At 32.3% G+C, this 20,242-nt stretch overlaps 1 long non-coding RNA gene across 1 annotated transcript in view; it reads right to left on the bottom strand.

The window, feature by feature from the left end:
- LOC109620110 (uncharacterized) overlaps positions 1-17,201 on the bottom strand; it is a 34,700-nt gene extending 17,499 nt beyond the window's left edge. Inside the window, exon 1 of the long non-coding RNA XR_010708615.1 lies at positions 16,970-17,201. This is a non-coding gene — a long non-coding RNA (uncharacterized lncRNA). The remainder of the gene's footprint in view (positions 1-16,969) is intronic.
- Between the last annotated feature and the right edge of the window lie 3,041 nt (positions 17,202-20,242).

The following is a 20,242-nucleotide window of genomic DNA, read 5'->3' as shown; positions in this document are numbered from 1 at the left end:
GAGGTAATTTAATCAGATTTAATATTTTCTATATTGGTTAAATATGCATTTATAAATACAACAAATGAAGGCAAAAAAGAATCGACAATTATTTTGCTTTTTCTTTCTTTATATTAAATGAGTAAACAATGCCAAAGAGAGAAAGTGGAGAAGCCCCACCAGTACCACGTGCAAAGCTGACTACCAGAAGTGTGTCGCCACAGGAAGCTGCGCTAGGTCCAGTAAAGGGTGAGTCTAAATGATGTATCAACTTTACTAACTTAAATCTACCATCATAAGAAGCTTTGTCAAGTCATCAAAACTAATCAGCAACACTGAATAGGGAGCAGATAGATAATGTGATTGCCGCCATGTCTGATACGGCAGAGATCTTAAAGTCCCATGATACATCTGCAGAGTATCAATGTACTGCCATTAAACACTACACTAGACATAAAATAAAAATCATATGTTTCATGTCTAGTGTAACCATAAGGAACTTGCTATTAAGCACTATGTTTCACTGATCGTAACTGTATATTATAACACATTTGGTAAATTTCTATTTTCTATTTTTTTTTTTTTGCGGTTTGGTTAACAATGCTTATTTGTTGCATTTCTTGTGTCAAACAAAATTTAAGCGTCAGTCGTAGAGTTATTAGAAAGATACAAAGCTCACGAATCTTGCAATGTAAACAAGACTCGTGCTATGTTTTTGTAACATTGGTTCAATGCACCGTTAAAAGTTCTTTTCAGTCTAATTTTTATCTGGTAATTCGTTGTGATATAAATGAACAAATCTTACCGTTTGTCTTATCAATTTTACCTCTAGGCCTGGAAATGTTTTGTCAATGTTCAAAATGTTATCAAAAACATGACCTTGGATTTCTTTTCATTTCAAAGAATTGGAAGCTCTGTATCTTGCTTATGATCTGATGACTGTCACTCATTTCTATTGTTGACAATTAAAAATATCTTAAACAGTACTGTTCAGCTGCAACATTCAAAGGTCTATTATACTAATCATGAATTGAAGTAACCACAAAGCCATCAATGATAATATCTATTTTTGTTAATCTAAAAAAAACCCATCATATTTAATTTCAAGCTCATGCTTTTAAAAATCCCTGCTGTTTATAAGAAATTATGTGGAATATTTTCCAACTTACTATTAACAGAATAGGTGTGTTGGCAAGTTGAACAGTATTTTTTTTTCAAACGACTATAAATAGAATACCTAACATTAGATAAAGTGTTTTAAACACTAGCTGTCTTTTTACAGTATGAAATCGATGAATGTAAAAACAAGATGGCCATGGGCCACATGGCTCACCTGAGCAACAATACGCATGATAAACGCAGCGCTAGCATTATTGAGTCATAATTCAAGATATCATGACAATATAGTTAAATACATCCTTAATAAAAATCCATTTCCACCTGGATATTATTATATTTCTTATCAGGTCGCTTTTCTAACAGGATGCATATATATTTTTTTCTCTCTGCCCATGATTTTTTTTCTACAGATCGATTTAATGTTTAGAAATGGATCGTGAGGGTTTCATCTTTGCCAGTATCTATAGTGCACATATTGAGTATTGCCATTCTCAAAAAAATCGTTAGTTCCACAAATGTTCATATAAATATAAACCTATATCAAACTTTGAACCCCCTGTGTGGCCCAAGAATTATTTAGGGCCACAGTCTAAACAACTTAGAATCAACATATATCAACATGTTAGCATATTGGCTACAATATATATTTTAGAGAATGATCAAATTTACTCTCTCTCTCTCTCTCTCTCTCTCTCTCTCTCTCTCTCTCTATATATATATATATATATATATATATATATATATATATATATATATATATATATATATACATATATGATTGCGCCCATGAGAAAAGGGTGCTTATGACATTTTTGACAAAACAGAGAAATAACGTCACAAACATGACGTTACGTCATAACGTCGTCTGAAAGGCGTAAAATATATAACTTGTCATTTTCATCGCGTGGTTTTTTTTTTTACCTTTTTCCAAAATAAGTTTTCACATTATTTTAAATAATCTCTTATTATACAACTTTGATTAACTATATGTATTTCTGTTTTTCTCGATATTAGCGTATTGTTCCAAATTGGCTATGATTTGGTGAAGTTTTACAGAAATATTTTGCTATTAATTTTATGTGTCTGCTTCACCGTTTTTTATATAGCGCATTGATATTAACATATTTGCATCACAAATAAAATATAATCTTATTTTAAAGAAAGGAAATCATTATTCAGACCACATACTGTTGATTCCTTATTTTACACGAGTACTAAATTCCGCGATTCAGCAGTTTTTTTTTTTATCAAATTGCGAGAACATAAAATCGCAAATGCCGAATTGTTATCATAGTTTAATGTATGTTACATATGTCCAAAAATAAAAGCGAGATTTTAAAATTTGCAAGATGCGCTTCGCACGATATTACGCGGATATTAATTCCTCTCGTTTAAATTGGAATCTACGCTAATAAAGCCAACAAAAAAAAAATGAACCTAACATGTACTTGAATCGTCTTAATTCAGCAAGTACCGTTGCCGGTATTGTTTTACCTTTAATCTTATTTCCCTAAATCCTTTTCTAATAAATTACTAAAAATGCAGTGTAACTAGAAACATTTCTGGTTAAACAAGCTGAATGAAGACAGTAAAAATATATCTAAAGATAAGACAGATGAAAGTCTGCAGTTCTGCACACATCTCAGCGATTCGATAAAAAGTTGTATTGTTTAATTAAACTTATGAGAAATATTTCCCATAAGTTTACATAACAAGTGCTTGTGTTTCCTCATACATTCTTAATATTGAGTAAAACGCTGCATTTACATGTATAAAATGAATCTGATATGGCCTTAAAAACACCCCGAACAATTCCTTGTTTTTATTCTTAACGAGGCCGAGTCTAATTATTTCTACCCTATATATTTTGATGAAATATCTTGCATAAAGTTTTACTGTTATATAAAGTGTTTTTAGATTAAAAAAAATATTAAAGGCCCCGATTACTTATGCAGTCTTGAATGTTATCAAATTTGTATAAGGCACTATTGGAATTTGTTGAAAATGAGTTAAATCTCACTTTTTCCGCATATATATTTTTTTCTCTCTGCCCATGATTTTTTTCCTACAGATCGATTTAATGTTTAGAAATGGATCGTGAGGGTTTCATCTTTGCCAGTATCTATAGAGCCATGATTCACACCTGCTTTTTTAATGAATTGGAGAGGCAAAACTGGGTGTGTATAGTAAGCCCAAATCAAACAAAATAAATGATTGCGCCCATGAGAAAAAGGTGCTTATGACATTTTTGACAAAACAGAGAAATAACGTCACAAACATGACGTTACGTCATAACGTCGTCTGAAAGGCTTAAAAAATATAACTTGTCATTTTCATCGCGTAGTTTTTTTTTTTTTACCTTTTTCCAAAATAAGTTTTCACATTATTTTAAATAATCTCTTATTATACAACTTTGATTAACTATATGTATTTCTGTTTTTCTCGATATTAGCGTATTGTTCCAAATTGGCTATGATTTGGTGAAGTTTTACAGAAATATTTTGCTATTAATTTTATGTGTCTGCTTCACCGTTTTTTATATAGCGCATTGATATTAACATATTTGCATCACAAATAAAATATAATCTTATTTTAAAGAAAGGAAATCATTATTCAGACCACATACTGTTGATTCCTTATTTTACACGAGTACTAAATTCCGCGATTCAGCAGTTTTTTTTTATCAAATTGCGAGAACATAAAATCGCAAATGCCGAATTGTTATCATAGTTTAATGTATGTTACATATGTCCAAAAATAAAAGCGAGATTTTAAAATTTGCAAGATGCGCTTCGCACGATATTACGCGGATATTAATTCCTCTCGTTTAAATTGGAATCTACGCTAATAAAGCCAAAAAAAAAAATGAACCTAACATGTACTTGAATCGTCTTAATTCAGCAAGTACCGTTGCCGGTATTGTTTTACCTTTAATCTTATTTCCCTAAATCCTTTTCTAATAAATTTCTAAAAATGCAGTGTAACTAGAAACATTTCTGGTTAAACAAGCTGAATGAAGACAGTAAAAATATATCTAAAGATAAGACAGATGAAAGTCTGCAGTTCTGCACACATCTCACCGATTCGATAAAAAGTTGTATTGTTTAATTAAACTTATGAGAAATATTTCCCATAAGTTTACATAACAAGTGCTTGTGTTTCCTCATACATTCTTAATATTGAGTAAAACGCTGCATTTACATGTATAAAATGAATCTGATATGGCCTTAAAAAACACCCCGAACAATTACTTGTTTTTATTCTTAACGAGGCCGAGTCTAATTATTTCTACCCTATATATTTTGATGAAATATCTTGCATAAAGTTTTACTGTTATATAAAGTGTTTTTAGATTAAAAAAAATATTAAAGGCCCCGATTACTTATGCAGTCTTGAATGTTATCAAATTTGTATAAGGCACTATTGGAATTTGTTGAAAATGAGTTAAATCTCACTTTTTCCGCATATATATTTTTTTCTCTCTGCCCATGATTTTTTTCCTACAGATCGATTTAATGTTTAGAAATGGATCGTGAGGGTTTCATCTTTGCCAGTATCTATAGAGCTATGATTCACACCTGCTTTTTTAATGAATTGGAGAGGCAAAACTGGGTGTGTATAGTAAGCCCAAATCAAACAAAATAAATGCTTTCTCTAGTGATCTATAAACGATATGAAGGTGGCAACGTTGCAAAAAAAAAAAAATAAATATAATTTACATAACACGCCCTAGCGGTTTATGTAATTTTTTTCTGCGATGATCGCTACCGTCATAACCCGTATGAATCATCAATGAAAGTATTTTGTTGTTTCTATTTACATCCCCATTTTAACAGATTAATGAATTGTTCATAAAGAGTAGGTAAAATTAACTAAAATATTCTTAATGTACATCAATACGTTAAATAAACGGAAAGGGTAAATCATTTTAAATGGGAGGTTGAGTCTGACATCATATACTGATTCTTTCGTGCAGTCCAGATTTTTCCTAGCTACATGTAGATCGATTAATGTTTCAACCAATTGATAAACGGAGCGTGTATATTTCAGTCCTGTCAGTTTCAACTGAGCTATGAATTACAAATAATTTTCTTTAGAAATAGAGGGATCCATACTTGGTTGATGTGATTTTAAACAAAGAAGTTAACTCAATGTACAACTTAATAAAAACACCAGTTCATCATGATCCTATCGGCAATTTTGTTTTTAATACTGTTTTATGAGTTTTAAAGGTGTTAAACAGTTAAAATCATTAGTGGTCCGATTCAATGTAATGAACACGAGTGAATTTAAATATTTAGAAAATCACTATCTGGATATTGGTTCCTGAGAATAATTTAGAAATGATGTAATCATACTCTTAAACTTCTTTAAAAATTAAAACTTCCTAATTCAAGTTATATACTGAAACAAAGAGCCAGAACAAAAATGGTCATGGAATAGTACAAAAAAGATAAAAGGAAAGAGTGATTACTATTACCTCCAAATTATACATTGACATGATTTCTTAATATACGTTACAAACAAAAACTAGACGATAAACAAAATTGTAAATTATGTTCATGCATGTTTTTTTTAAATACAAGATTCTTTAGGTCGCACGTATTATTCTTAAAAAAGAGAGAAACTGTTATCGTGCCAGTACCTACTATGTCGCTAGAGTTCGGAATATTTTTCCAAACATGAGTAGTTAGTGATAATGTAGTACTAAAATATGTTTGACATCATAATTACAGCTCATATTTTTACTACCATAGATAAAATTATTGACTCGCCAAATTCTGATTTAATACCGATAAATCATGATAAAAAAAACTGTATAATATTATAAAAGTTAAACCTACCTCATATTTTTTATCGGAACTTATTTTTTAATTCGATTAGCATCAATTAACCAATAGCTTTGTAATCGTCAAGACCAATCTCAATATATATTCATTTTCTTGTGACCATTTTTGAAGAACTTGAGCATATAAGACAGTTTCACGATCCCGTCTGAACCTTGGCTTCATTTTCATATTTATTTTAGTCGATGGAGAGGATTCATTATTCTATTTACGACTTTGATGAAGTGTGTAAGATTTACAAATGATTTTGGAATATGTACATGTAGGATACATAAAAACTTATCATACAGCTTGAACACAGCGCACTGACGGTGTATTTATATGCATGCATAAGCTTTGGATTATGGGTAATGGACGATTTAAAGTTATTTTAAACCGATTGTGAAATATACATTCAAAACACGGAATCAATTTTTGCATACTGCATGTTCTTTCTAATATTAAACCTACATTTTTGCTGTGGAATAGTCACACACAGATGAAACGTGTCTGGGTGTTATTTTTCAGGTGTGGGCTCGCCCGAAATGTGAATAAGCAAATGCAGTGGGGGGGGGGGGGGGGGCTAAACAATTGTAGAAAAAACAATCACAGTAGTTCGAAAAAAATGTGTCTAGAAGCGACCGGAAAGTAAAAATATCCCACATACACTAAAAAATACCTGTGAAAAAATACATGTGAAATTTATCATTATTGGATGGGGGTGAATATCATCAGATCCAGGGAAGGGGCGGTCTTTTCCATAAATTCTGCATAAAGTCGAATGGAAAATATCTTTTAAACAGAAAGGGTGGTGTAAAGGGCATGAACCCAGCAGTGGTAGAATGAACTACTTTTTTCTTATTGTGTTTATCTGTGAGTATACAGTTACAATGTTAGTTACAATGGTGAAAATTCAAAAGAATAGTTCAGTACTGCTACTATAATTGCATCAATAAGTTGTACAATGAATCATGATTAAACAAAATTGTATAATACGTTACTTCTAATATTGTTTTCAAAGTTCAGTACTAAAATATGACATATTTAATAATGTCACGAACATCGCATTATTTATGTTGTTTAAGAACAAAAGCTACTGATATATTTTAGCTATTGATTATTTATATGGAAAAGACAGTGTTTATGTAAATGAAATATGTTCACATAGAATACGCCACTAACTAGTTTCTCGTTGATATCCTCAAATTAAGTGAAACTAAACAACCGCCATTTTTTTTTTTGGAATAATCACTTTTCACTGGCAGACAACTCCGCTGACAGTAGAAATAACAACAAACCTTTGTTTCTGAAATAAATGAATAGCATAGATGCAAGCATACAACTATATGCAGCAATGTGAAAAGATACAGATAACAAAGTGCTGTATTTTACGTTTATTAAACGACTAATTCACAGTAATGATTGTTGACGTTGCGTATGTGAAACACGACGTCATGATTTTCCTATTAAAAAGCATCACTGTAAATGGGCAAAAAACTCTACCTAGAATAAGCGTATAGCCATTAAATTTCAGATTTGAGATTTTAAGATGTGTTTGATTCAATTATGTAAAAATCTAAAAATGTGCAAAAAATGTCATAAGCACCCTTTTCTCATGGGCGCAATCCATATATATATATATATATATATATATATATATATATATATATATATATATATATATATATATATATATATATATATATATATATATATATATATATATATATATATATTACTCAACCTGAAGATGCTTCCACTCGAGTAACACCTTTCTGCTAAATTGATTTTCGAAAAAAGATACTACTTTATACATTCCTAGGTAAAATGCGACCCATGGTGGGTCCTCCCTACTCCCTGAAATCATGGTTTGAACAAATTAGAATGAATCAACACTATCTGAGGATGCTTCCGCACAAAGGTACACCATTTCTGGCCGATTGGTTTTTAAGAAATAGATCTCTTGAAGATTTGATTTTTCGCTAAATATAACTATATAAAATTTCAACAGGCCACAGTGGCCCCACCCTACCCCCGGTTTAATGGTTTCAACAAACTTGAATCTACACTACCTGAATATGCCTCCATTCAAGTTACAGCTTTTCTTGCCTACTTATTTTTTTTTCGAAAAGATTTCTCTCTATGTATTCCTATGTTAAAATTTCGACCCCCCCCCAACTGTGGCCCCACTCTACCCCCGGGGATCATGATTTAAAAAAAAATGAAGCAATACTACCTGAAGATGCTTTCACACAAGTTGCAGCTTTTCTGGCTTACTGGTTCTAGAGAGTCAGATTTGTTTCTATCTACTTCTATCTAAAAATTTGACCCCCCCCCCATTGTGACCCCACCCTACCCCCGATGACCATTGTTTGGACAAATTTGAATCTACACTAACTGATGATGCTTCCACACAAGTTACAGCTTTTCTGACAGCTTTTCTGGCCAATTGGTTTTTGAAAAGAATATTTTAAAGATTGTTTGTTCTTTCTACTTCACCCCAGGTGAGCGAACAATTATTTATGTCTCTGTTACATAGCAAAAAACTAGAATGAATAAACACTACCTGAGGATGCTTCCACAAAAAATTACAACGTTTCTGTCCAAATTAATTTTTAAGAAGAAAATCTCTTGAATATTTGATTTTTCGGTAAATATTACTATATAAAATTTTGACAGGCCCACAATGGCCCAACCCCACCCCCGGTTTCATAGTTTCAACAAACTTGAATCTACATTACCTGAATATGCTTCCATTCAAGTTACAGTTGTTCTTGCATATTTATTTTTTTTTTTTTCGAAAAGAATTCTCTCTATGTATTCCTATGTTAAAATATCGACCCACCTTCCACTGTGGCCCCACTCTACCCCCGGGGATCATGATTAAAAAAAAAATTGAAGCAAGACTACCTGAAGATGCTTTTACACAAGTTGCAGCTTTTCTGGCTTACTGGTTCTAGAGAGATTTTTTTTTCTATATATTTCTATCTAAAAATGTGATCCCCCATTGTGGCTCCACCCTACCCCCGGTGATTATGGTTTGGACAAATTTGAACATACACTACCTGAGGATGCTTCCACACAAGTTACAGCTTTTATGGTTAATTGATTTTTGAGAAGAATATGTTAAAGATTGTTTTCCTTTCCACTTCACCCCAGGTGAGCGAACAATTATTTATGTCTCTGCAACATGCGCACACATTTTTTTTTATTTCCATCAGTCTCTATTTAGACTGAATAGGGTAGAAGAATACGGACAACTAGCCTAAACCACATCACAGTAATCAACTACATGTATAACGCAATGATCATACCGTATCATATCACCATTAGAATCTGTATTTTAGTTGTTAATGTTTGATTGATACGTAAAAATTACAAAATACAGGATATAGGTCACCCAAGTTGCAAACTGTAATTCATGAAAACGAAACGAAAATCAAAACAAGCTAAAATCACCGTCAGAGGGGAAATGTCAACGCATTTGAATATTCAATTTCAATTTACTTCACAAAATCGGCATTAATGTATCTTGCATGTTTCAAAGATTCTCTTCGCACGCGAACTGTTCCGCAACAACCAAATTCATCTTTGTCAGATTGACCCATTTATCATACGTTGATGATGACAACTTCGAATCTACACTAGCTAAAAATGCTTCCATGTAATGTTCGGTTTTTCTTGTCAAATGGTTCTTAGGAAAAAAAATTCTGAAAATTTCTCGAACTTTTCAATAATTTCTAATAATCTTCCTTTGGAAAAGGGCGTGCTCTGTTAACTAAACATTTACAGTTCAATTCCGACGGACAAACAAACGTAAAAACTAAATATGATTGTGAAGGTCCCATTCGACAATTAAAGGTAAATTCGCTTTATATATTAAAAAATACCAAAGCCATTTTACTAGAGCTTGAAGTATTAACTTAGTTGCTTCTGCATTCCTGCTTTCCAAGCTAAGGCATTTGTTGGAAAGTTGAATGATGCTTGTTTTTTTTTTTTTAATTTTGCGTCCAGATCACAGGAGATGAGTCACTGAAGAAATGAGAAAGATTTTAAAACAAGGCCAATTTTTTTTTTTTTTTTTGGGGGGGGGGGGTTCAAAGGGATTACAACATAACGATTTGCCATTTCGTTTGAGATTTCGCTATAGTGCAGACAATGTTGATATAGGATGTGGAGCTGTTTTGGTCCTCGTTCAGTTTGACTTTCAATTGGAAAGCAGCAGATATTATTTTTTTCAGTTATAACATTTAACAACATTGGAGCCTTTTCTTTATAACTTTAAAATTTGAATTGTAATACTTTAAACTGATAATGTAGTCCTAGTTTCAATGTTGTAACCTTTAACATGTTTGAATGAATGTCTCTGTCACGATTCTGTATTTATGTTGAATTAAAGTGTTGTTAGTTTTTTGTTTTTTTTTGGGGGGGGGAGGGGTTGTGCTTCATAGAGTGCTACGGTCAGCTACACGGTCAGGACACGGGGAAAGAGACGCACGTGGACGTGCAGGCACATGGTGACGCTCGTGATATGGTCCAGTTAATCCGTGGTGAAAGGTTCATACTACAGGATAGTGTGTCCACGCAAGTGTACCTGAATATGCTTTATATGTGTACGTGTGCAACGTATCCTTATCGCCCGTGATCGACATAAATGTGTTTCCAAATATTCATGTACCTGCTGTGTGTACAACCCTTCATTTAATTTAGAACACACCGTACCAGAAGCAAAACATTGTCCCGACAAAGATTCTATAAGTGTAATCAGCTAAAGTCGGGTTAATTATTCTGTCTATATATATGTTGGAGGTATTTAGGAGATTAGTTTATTTTTTTGTGAATGTGTGTGTTGTGTGATTTTTCAGTTATTTGCATATGTGAATTGAGTGTTTGAAAGTGTGTGTTAGAGGGTGTTGCATACAGTAGCTATCTTTGTTTTTCTTTTCACTGTAACTAAAGCTTTTTTCACGGTTCTGTCTTTTAATTTCTCCAAAGTTCAGTTTATTAACGAGGAAATTTCCAGGCCCTTTAACACAAATTGTGACAGTCTCAAGTCATGCCCTTTTAATGTTGTATAGCTAAGCGATGCGTCATACTCATATGAGAGATCAAAAACCGCATACCAATACTCTTTGGTTGACAGTTCTGACAGTTTTGTTGATGTATTTGAAAGCAAAACATAACTCTGGAATTTAAACATTAAATATTCACCCATGATCATTGTAGATTGGCTGAACATATCAAAATTCTCAATCATAAGTAAAATGTTGTATAATGCCCTGAAAAATAAATATTGGCTGATATTTTTGATTTTAGGTTTTGATTAAGCTTAAAACTTATGCTGTTATATTTGATTTTGTAACTTTAAAACCTATATTATCACGCTTTTTAATAGACTTCGTGTGAAACAACTATTGGACTTGGTGGTTGCTAAGTTTGCAGTTCAATGTGATTTAAAAGGCGAACGTCTTAAATATGCCATTGAATATGACGATTTATATTGTAGTTTGCATATCATCGATCAGTTTAAGAAAAGAAATAATTATTTACCACTACTTTTCATGTATTCAAAGTCTAGCACAACAATTTCAAAGTTTGCAATCTTGCATATAGTACAAGTAGTTTAAAGTGTGTGTGTTTTGTCCACACGGTTTATTACATTCGATAAACCATTCAAATAGACGACAACTGTTAAGGAACATGAAACCTACTGATCAAACACTGTTTTACGTGTACAACTGTGCTGCTTTGGTGATTGTTTTTCTAGATTGTTATACACGATACTCCATGAACGCATATACACGTGACTGAGTGGCGATTTATAATTCAGACATTTTCTGGAGCTTTCTGTTTGCGTTAAGTGAGCTTAGATGCGTATAATCGTTTTATATTTTATGTAACAATCAATGAAATCCTTCTTGATTTCCCATTAAAAAAAAACATTTATAAAACATGAAGGTACAATCTTACACAATTGCATTTGTACTTACCTTAAATATCAGTATCAGGTAATAGTCATGGCAGTGTTATTTATCTCTATACAATCACATAAACATAAAGATGTATAAAGCAGGGTGTTTTAAACATGATGTTTATTATCCCTAGCCTAGAAATAGAACGGCCTCATTTTCTGTGTAAATAACAATGTTGTTCAAATATATTGTTTAGCCTTGCTTGTAGACGAATACCATATGTTGTTTAAAAGGGCATGGTTTTTAAATGGAAAAGCAAATATGAATTGCAGAAAAAGAAGACCAATCTTAATTCATAGCAGAGAAATCCTCGAAACTGTACAAAAAGGTGGGTGCATTTCTAAACATACTCTTAAGTCAAATTCAACATAATTTAGCATAAACAATCTTTATGAAAAGAAAAATTATTTATATAAATTGCAAACATTATGGGCTATTTTTGATCCAAATCTGAGTTATTACAAAATTAATAATAAAGGAAAGGCGTGTTTTAATCATTTATAACGGGTCGCTATTCTTACTTCTAAAACGAGTTTCTTTGTTTAAAGCAGCCATGCTGTACGTATAATAAACGGGTTGATCTGACAAAGATAAATTTATTTGTTGTGCAACAGTTCGCGTGCGAAAGGAATCTTTGAGACATGCAAGATACATTGATGCCGATTTCGTAAAGTAAAATGAGATTAAATATTTTAATGCGTTGGCAGTTTTCTCATTTGACGGTGGTGTTTGGTTAGCTTGTTTAACTTTTCGTTTCATTTTATTATTTAAATTTTGTAACTCGGGGAACTGTTATCTGTATTCTGTGATATTTTTGTATCAAATCAAACATAGAGTTCGGCAAATCAGAGAGCTGACTGTTTACCAGCGCAAAATAAGCAAAATCTGATGTATTAACAAAGTAGTAAATTACAATTCATTCTATCGGTAATTCAGTAAGATGAAAATATGGAAGGACCTTAGTAAAAAAAAAAGAGTGATGTGCCTGTCAATACATTGATTATAATAGCTCTTTAACATGTCACGTGACGTCTTTCATTTGAGTGTATTTATCAAGCAAATGATAAAGTTATAAAAGTCACACGGGTTTACGCCAGATCTCAGGATCATGAAGCAAACTTACACTTAAGCCAAAACGTGTACACCACCCTAATGTTCTCTGATTGAAAATTCTGACTAAATTGGAATGCTATTGAAAGTGTCTTGATCTAATGTTTTTTTAATTACATATTTTAGTTGTCATATTATTTAATAACAATTATTTTAGAAATTTTTGAAATTTTTACAAGTCTGAAATCCTACTTGGTCCTGAGGCTAGATAAACAACTGTTGTTAAGCAATTTTTTTAAATGTTTTAATTTGAGGAATTGAGCGCTTTGGGGTTCAATTTTATTCTTCACACCTATAGGATTTTTTTCTAATGTTCCCTAGTATGTTGACGTTTAAAAGCAGCTAAATTTCATTGGTATAACGCATGCCAAACGTATAAGTACAGTATACAAAACACTCACTAACTAAAAATGTTTATTACCTTAAGACGATAATGAGCAAATGTTCATCTATTTTGTGTAAACTTCAAAGTTTCTTTTATGATTTAAAAGCAAAAAGAAAAGGGTCAAACATGCCAAACAAATCGTCTGCTACGAAAGCTGTGACTCAATACTGCTAAACGATAAGTAAAGATATTCCAGAAATATCTATACTACTATATTAAGATAATAGAGTTGAATTTTTGGGCTTTAATACCTAGAAATCGGAGGAGTACTGTCTTTTGTTTTATAGATTGAAATCATCATTTGTACTTGAAGATTACAATTTTTTTAAAATTAAGCTTCACTTATTAATAATCAATGAAAATTCCTTTAAAAAATCCGGAAATCATCTAGATTTTTTGGATTATGCAATCTTGCACATGCGCATTACATTCACGCTAAATCACGTGAGGCTTTTTAGGTTATGTTTCTACATCACATTTGCATGGATAAACTATAAATACGTGTACATTTATACTGAACATTTGCTATATATACTGTTCATCAATGAAAATACGGGAGATAACTCAAACTCACTGCATCTATTATGAATAACCCCGAGAGATCCGAATGTAAACATGGTGTGTAGATTTGAAGCAAGTATGAAAGTTGGTGAAAAAGTGTTGAATTCATCATTTATATGGATACAATTCATAGATAAAAAATATTAATAGCCTCAAAATTGTTTGTTATGAATAACTTTACTGTTATTTTTAATGCGATTTTTTTCAAAAATCGTTTCGGAGAGATTCTGCAATTTGTTGCTACATTACGGGTTTATGGTAGGCATTTTAACTGTTGTGAAGGCCTGTTCCGAGACAATGTTGAATTTTTCTAACTTAGCAGAATGCAGTGAAATTTATAGCATATATATTATTGTAGGCTTATTGCTTTCTTATGTAAATGTCAACAAAACGGTGTGTCGATATATCTATTTCGTAAATTTCCGATATCATATGCAATGTCAACCCGGGTCTCAGTCTAGTTTAGTGTATAAACTAAAAGCATGAATGAAAAAGTGAAAATTTAATCGTATATCCGTATGCAGAATATAACTTATGACTTACGTCAATATTACTATTATTTTTTTTTTTTGGAATGCATTCATTCATGTACAAAAAAATGGAGCAGAGTGAAAATATAGGGAATTTGAGATTAACAGTGTACCCCGGCCAAAAGTTTAGTTTTACACATGTATCTTGCTTAGTATTTTCCTATTTTCAGTAAAAATGGTATTCCTTAAACGTATAATGTCAAAAATTAAGTGTATGCAAAAATAAGTGTAACATTCGAATACTTTACAATTTTCTATCAAGGGTCCAAATAGTCTTTGCGAGCCTATATAAAGTCATTGTTTCTCAAGCGATGTCGCCCCATCGACCTCTTGTTATTTTTTACAATGCTTTAGTAATGCATTTCTAATGATTGAATGAAATTTAAGAGTCATTCGTAGAGTCATAACCAGGATATGGGCTCACTATTCTTCGTAATGTTAACAAGTCCCGTGACCTGTTTTTTTTTTTGTTTTTTCCAGCTAAATTTTCTATCTTTTTTATTCATTTTAAGCATTCATAAACGGTTCCTCATGTTTTACACATCCATTTCAGGTATAAAACTGACATTTGTACTTCAACGTTAAAACTGTAAACAAAAGCTTTGTTTACATAGCGAAGAATTGTAAACTCTTTAGCTCGCTTTTAAAGGACATATCGCATGTTTCTAAAGTATTGGACATTTTACATTTTTTGGCTTCCTTGTGTATCTAATAATTACTTCTAACAGTTTGTTAACGGTGGAAAGCGGTAATTAGCCATAATATCAATTTAAATTATAGCCCCGATCGTTTAAAAACTCGTTAATTAGATAGCGTGTCACGTGGTACAGTGACGTCACATGCGACCTTCTTCGAACAGCTGATTGTAAACAAATTGTAGGATTAGCATTATCTTCTTTAAATCATTGACATTTATTCACCATGTATGTTTTTTTTACATGCTGATTAAATTAAAAGAATCTTATTATTCAGTCGTACATGTTTGAGTCACCAGTACTGTTAAAAAACGACGATATAGCCGAAGAACAGACGTTGAAGTCGGCAATAACGATCTAATTGATCGACGTGTAAACATTGTAAACACAACTTAGTAAGGAGTTTAGCTCAAATTAATCAGTTAAAGGTGTTTATCATATTAAAATCTACAACAGTCTTGCTTTTTGGCGATACTAACGACTCAGAATGTTCATTGTTAAACCGTGGTGCACAAGAAGTTTATTTCTTCGGCCGTAAATGGTCACAACTTTCTAAGGTTGTTTACTTCATATTACACTGTATAAATATATATTTATAAAAGCAGGCAAGAACGTTTTCCTTTCCTATTGTTTTTTCTGTAAGATCCAATCTCCGTATTTTGTAATCCATTTAAGTATAAATGCATGTCAACAAACTTTGTCTATTTCTCGCGTAAACATTCAATATCGACGGCTCGATCCTTGACGTCTCCCACAAAAAAATAGAATCCAAGAAATTCACCTACAGTACTTAAATTATGATTTCTGCAGAGGTGAGCTATGAATGAAGAAATCATTTATTCAAAACCAACGCATACATGAACGTATAGTTTAACAATAACAATAAGAAAACAGCTAATGAAACAAGGCGGTATCCAAAATGGCGTCTCTCTTGTCATATTATTTCTCCGATGAACTTGTGTTTTGTACACAGGCCCCTGTGCATAAACTTTTTTTTTTTCTCTTTGAAAATATATACGATTTATTTATGAAACTATACGTATTGAATGTTTACTTATAAATCCTTTCGTCGACAGATAAACCCCTATTTGTCGCAAGATTTCCGCATAATTTCGTAAGGGAAACTTTAAAAAACAACAGTCTAAATCCCCATTTTTGACGGGTAAAACACCCGCAGGAGGCACAAAACACCATCATGTCCCGTTATCGGCAATTTGATAGGTGATAATTAGTTTAATTGTCGTTTAAATCTAATCCAATAACAAAGATGGCTAACAGCACTTTCTCGCTCGAGGTCGCATTTGACGTCACACATCATGGCGGCTAGATCGAGGGAGAAAATATGCATATCGCGATATTTGAATTTCATCGCTTTCAAACTCACGAATTAGGCAGATTATTTTATGAAAACGATAATAACCTGCATTTTTAGTGAGTATAGAATGATTTTATTTAAAAAATTCCGAAAATTGAAAAACATGTGATATGTCCTTTAACTCAGCGAATAACACTCAAATTGTGTTTGAAAATGCCTTACTGAAGAATGTTTGCATAACACAACCTTAATATGTTTGCAGATTAAAGTATGACAATAATGAAATTATTATCATTTGTTTCTAATTGTTACACTATACAAGTATTATACATAATGCAGTTGTAAAATAAAATTCTTTATCATTGGGTAAAGTTCATCTTCCGAGAAAAATGAAAAATAATAAACACCTTGATTGAACAAATACATGTATCCTAAAATGCTCTGCTAAAATATAGTTATAGTAATTATAATACTTACACATCCGTGAAGCATAGGTAAAGAGCACAAGAATGTTCCAAACAACAGAAAACACAATGTATCATACAGAGCCATAGCTTGTCTTCACGATACAGGCAGCTACACCTGTGCGCTGTTCAATGCATGAACAAGCCACGTAGCAATGAACCTGCTCTTATATGCGCAGTTGTAACCGAACACGATTTAAATAGAATAGACACAACCTAAAATTTGCGAGCCGATTTCTAAAAAAATTACTAGCATTGGGACACCAGCATTTTAGATAAACGAATGTTTGTGTATAACATGTCACTTTAAATGTGGTAGAGTATAAAGTAGAATAGTGCAGGTCCATTGCACTTAGAATATTTAAATCCCGGTAAATAACTACGCAATGTCTAGAGGTGATGTTATGGAATAAGTCCATAACTATACACTTCAATTACATTTTATGGTCATTTGATTATTAACTAAAACATTGCAGGTACATGTATAATATCTTTCCTTTACAAACTACTATTTATCTTGATACGCGTTCCTATCATTAAAAAACACAATTAATGAACACGGTATTCATGGTTAATAAAATTAGATAAAGATGTGAGGGATTGATCTAACATCAAAGAGAAATAACTTAACATTGTGCATATTGGGTAATAGAATATATTTATGAAATATGCAGCTTTTGCTGAATTTGAGAAGAGAAATATAAATAAAAAAGTGAATTAAAAAGTAAAAAAAAAAAGCAAGGTAAGATTTGTAGTCTTTCTCGCGAAGTATATTTCTTCGCACGCCTTCTACATGTTTCCCCTTCGTGAGACATGTACAATCCATAGTATCATAGGGATGCATACAGATAGAATTGTCAAACTACGGCGCTTATGCTTTTTCATTCACATTTCCAATTTCCAACTCTCATGTAATAGGTACACATTCTAAACCGTAAGTTGAGAGATTGCGCATGTAGAGTAAAATAAACTTACCCAAGGTCACAATGATACAGTAACTGCGATAGCAAAAGGGAATCAAACCAGACTTGAACCCGGGGCTATCGTGTCTTAATCAGTCGACGCTATCAAATGCGCCAACACCTTTATATTTGAATGTAACTATAAAGTTAGCATTGTTTGGCTATTATTTGCCTTTACCTTTGAATCATGTAATAAATGTTCATAGAGTTAGGAAAAGTATACAAATCATTATTATTGTTGATTAAAAGCAGATGGAACAGTTACTTTTTTATATACATGTATGCGAAATTTAACACGGTAACTATAGTAAACTGAATACAGGGTTACTGTACCGATCAGACCCAACCTAACATCAGAGTAAACCCAAACTAAACCCTGGATTTACTTTTTAGGTTTACTTTCGGTTTACTCTGGGTTTACTTGGATATTGCTTATGAGGTCACCAGTACGCACTGACGTGTGAAGCAGACCCGTCTTTAATCTTACCATCCTGTCTGTAATTTCTGTCCCTTGTATATTCCAAATACACAGTTAGCGTCTGTTTTAAGGGGTATACTTCTAACAGGGTTTACTCTCTGTGTCCACTCTGGGTTTACTTTGGTTTCATTCTGGGTTTACATTGGGTCCACTCTAGTAAACCCGAAGTAAACCCAGAGTAAACCCAATGTTTAGTTGGTCTTTACTTTCTTTTAGGTTGGGTCTTATCGGTACTGTATTTTCACCCCGTGCTATTTTCGCCCTTGTTTACTTGCAAACGCTTTCGCCTCCATCTTGAATTCAATCAGTCATTGTTGCACACTGAAACCAGAAAATTAGTCAGAATGCATATATATATATATATATATATATATATATATATATATATAGAGGATATCTATATTGTGTGATTTTATATTTGCTTTATCCAACGAGTTGAAATGGTGTATATATTCGCGAGGCTTGCCGAGCGAATATAACCATTTCAACGAGTTGGATAAAGCAAATATAAAATCACACAATCATAGATGTTCTATTTATCTCATACAATTTGATTTATATTATGAAGCTTTTGAGACAGTCCCTTATGTGACCCGAATTGTTTTTTTTTTTCTTCAAAGATTAAAAACGATGATGCAACGTTGTGTTATGCGGCTATTTTGACCTTGCGCAATACAATTTAGTACGTCATTCCTGAGATAAATCTAACCGTTTAAATGTAAAGTTTCACTGAAATAAACCTTAAAATAATTTTTTAGCTCTAAATAATTTTTCTTAGAGCTTATTCACTTGATTAAATGGAAATTCCGAAGAGAAGACTTGAATAATAAAGTTTGTTGACATAACGTTACACGAAGTTGCGAATGCTCGTTAGTTTGAATTGACTCGAACGAGGAACAGTTGTTGATGTTCTATAAAACAGACACTAGCCTTATGATTCGAAATTAAAGTGAATAAAGATGCTTACTGGTGGTGGAATAAACTTCTTATGAAACATTATTTCGGTAAGTTCTTGTATATAAACACAACCAGAGCGCTCTGTTTTCGTCACGTCGTCAGGATGAACTCCTTGATAGTTAACGTAGTTTGCAGTTTTATAAAAATCACAAAGCAAATTGAAAGTTGGAAGGGGGCTAAACTCATCAAAAATCTGTGGTTACGGTTGTGTATAACTTTCAAAATTGTGGTTACGGTTATGTATAAGCCCCCCCCCCCCCGGCCTTAATTCACAATGCCCCCCCCCCCATTTCCGACGCCTATGCGACGCAGTTATGTGTTTTCCTTCATATTTGTAATTTAAATCTTTGACAAAATCCCTTTTATATCAATTTTTGTAGTAAATATAGTTATGTTGAAAGTACTAGATCTTTGTAAAAACATATAGGTCACTGAAGCGTTGAAGCGAGGGGCTGTGTCAAAAATAGTTCGGACCGGAAGTATTTGATATAGCATCACCCGTTTGATATAGCAAAGGTTTATCACACGGGTAATATACACCACACGTATGAGATAAATATATATATATATATATATATATATATATATATATATATATATATATATATATATATATATATATATATATATATATATATATATAAAACAGCCATGTTACGATAGAGCACGACTTTCTTTTTTTTTACAGTGCTGCAATCCTGAAAGTTGACAAGGATAGGATAGGATAGGATGCAGGATGCACGATACATGATAGAAATATGAAAGTTAAGTCCTATCCTATCCTATCCTGCATCCTGTAGCCAATCAGATTCTAGTATAAATTTTAGAGTTGTTTTGCGAAACGAAAATTGGCTAAACAATGTATTTTCAATGTCAAGTTAATACGTTT

This window comes from Magallana gigas, chromosome 8, assembly GCF_963853765.1.
Source record: "Magallana gigas chromosome 8, xbMagGiga1.1, whole genome shotgun sequence".
NCBI lineage: Eukaryota > Metazoa > Mollusca > Bivalvia > Ostreida > Ostreidae > Magallana > Magallana gigas.
Note: the sequence above shows the minus strand (reverse complement) of the source record. Positions and strands in the feature narration are given on the sequence as shown.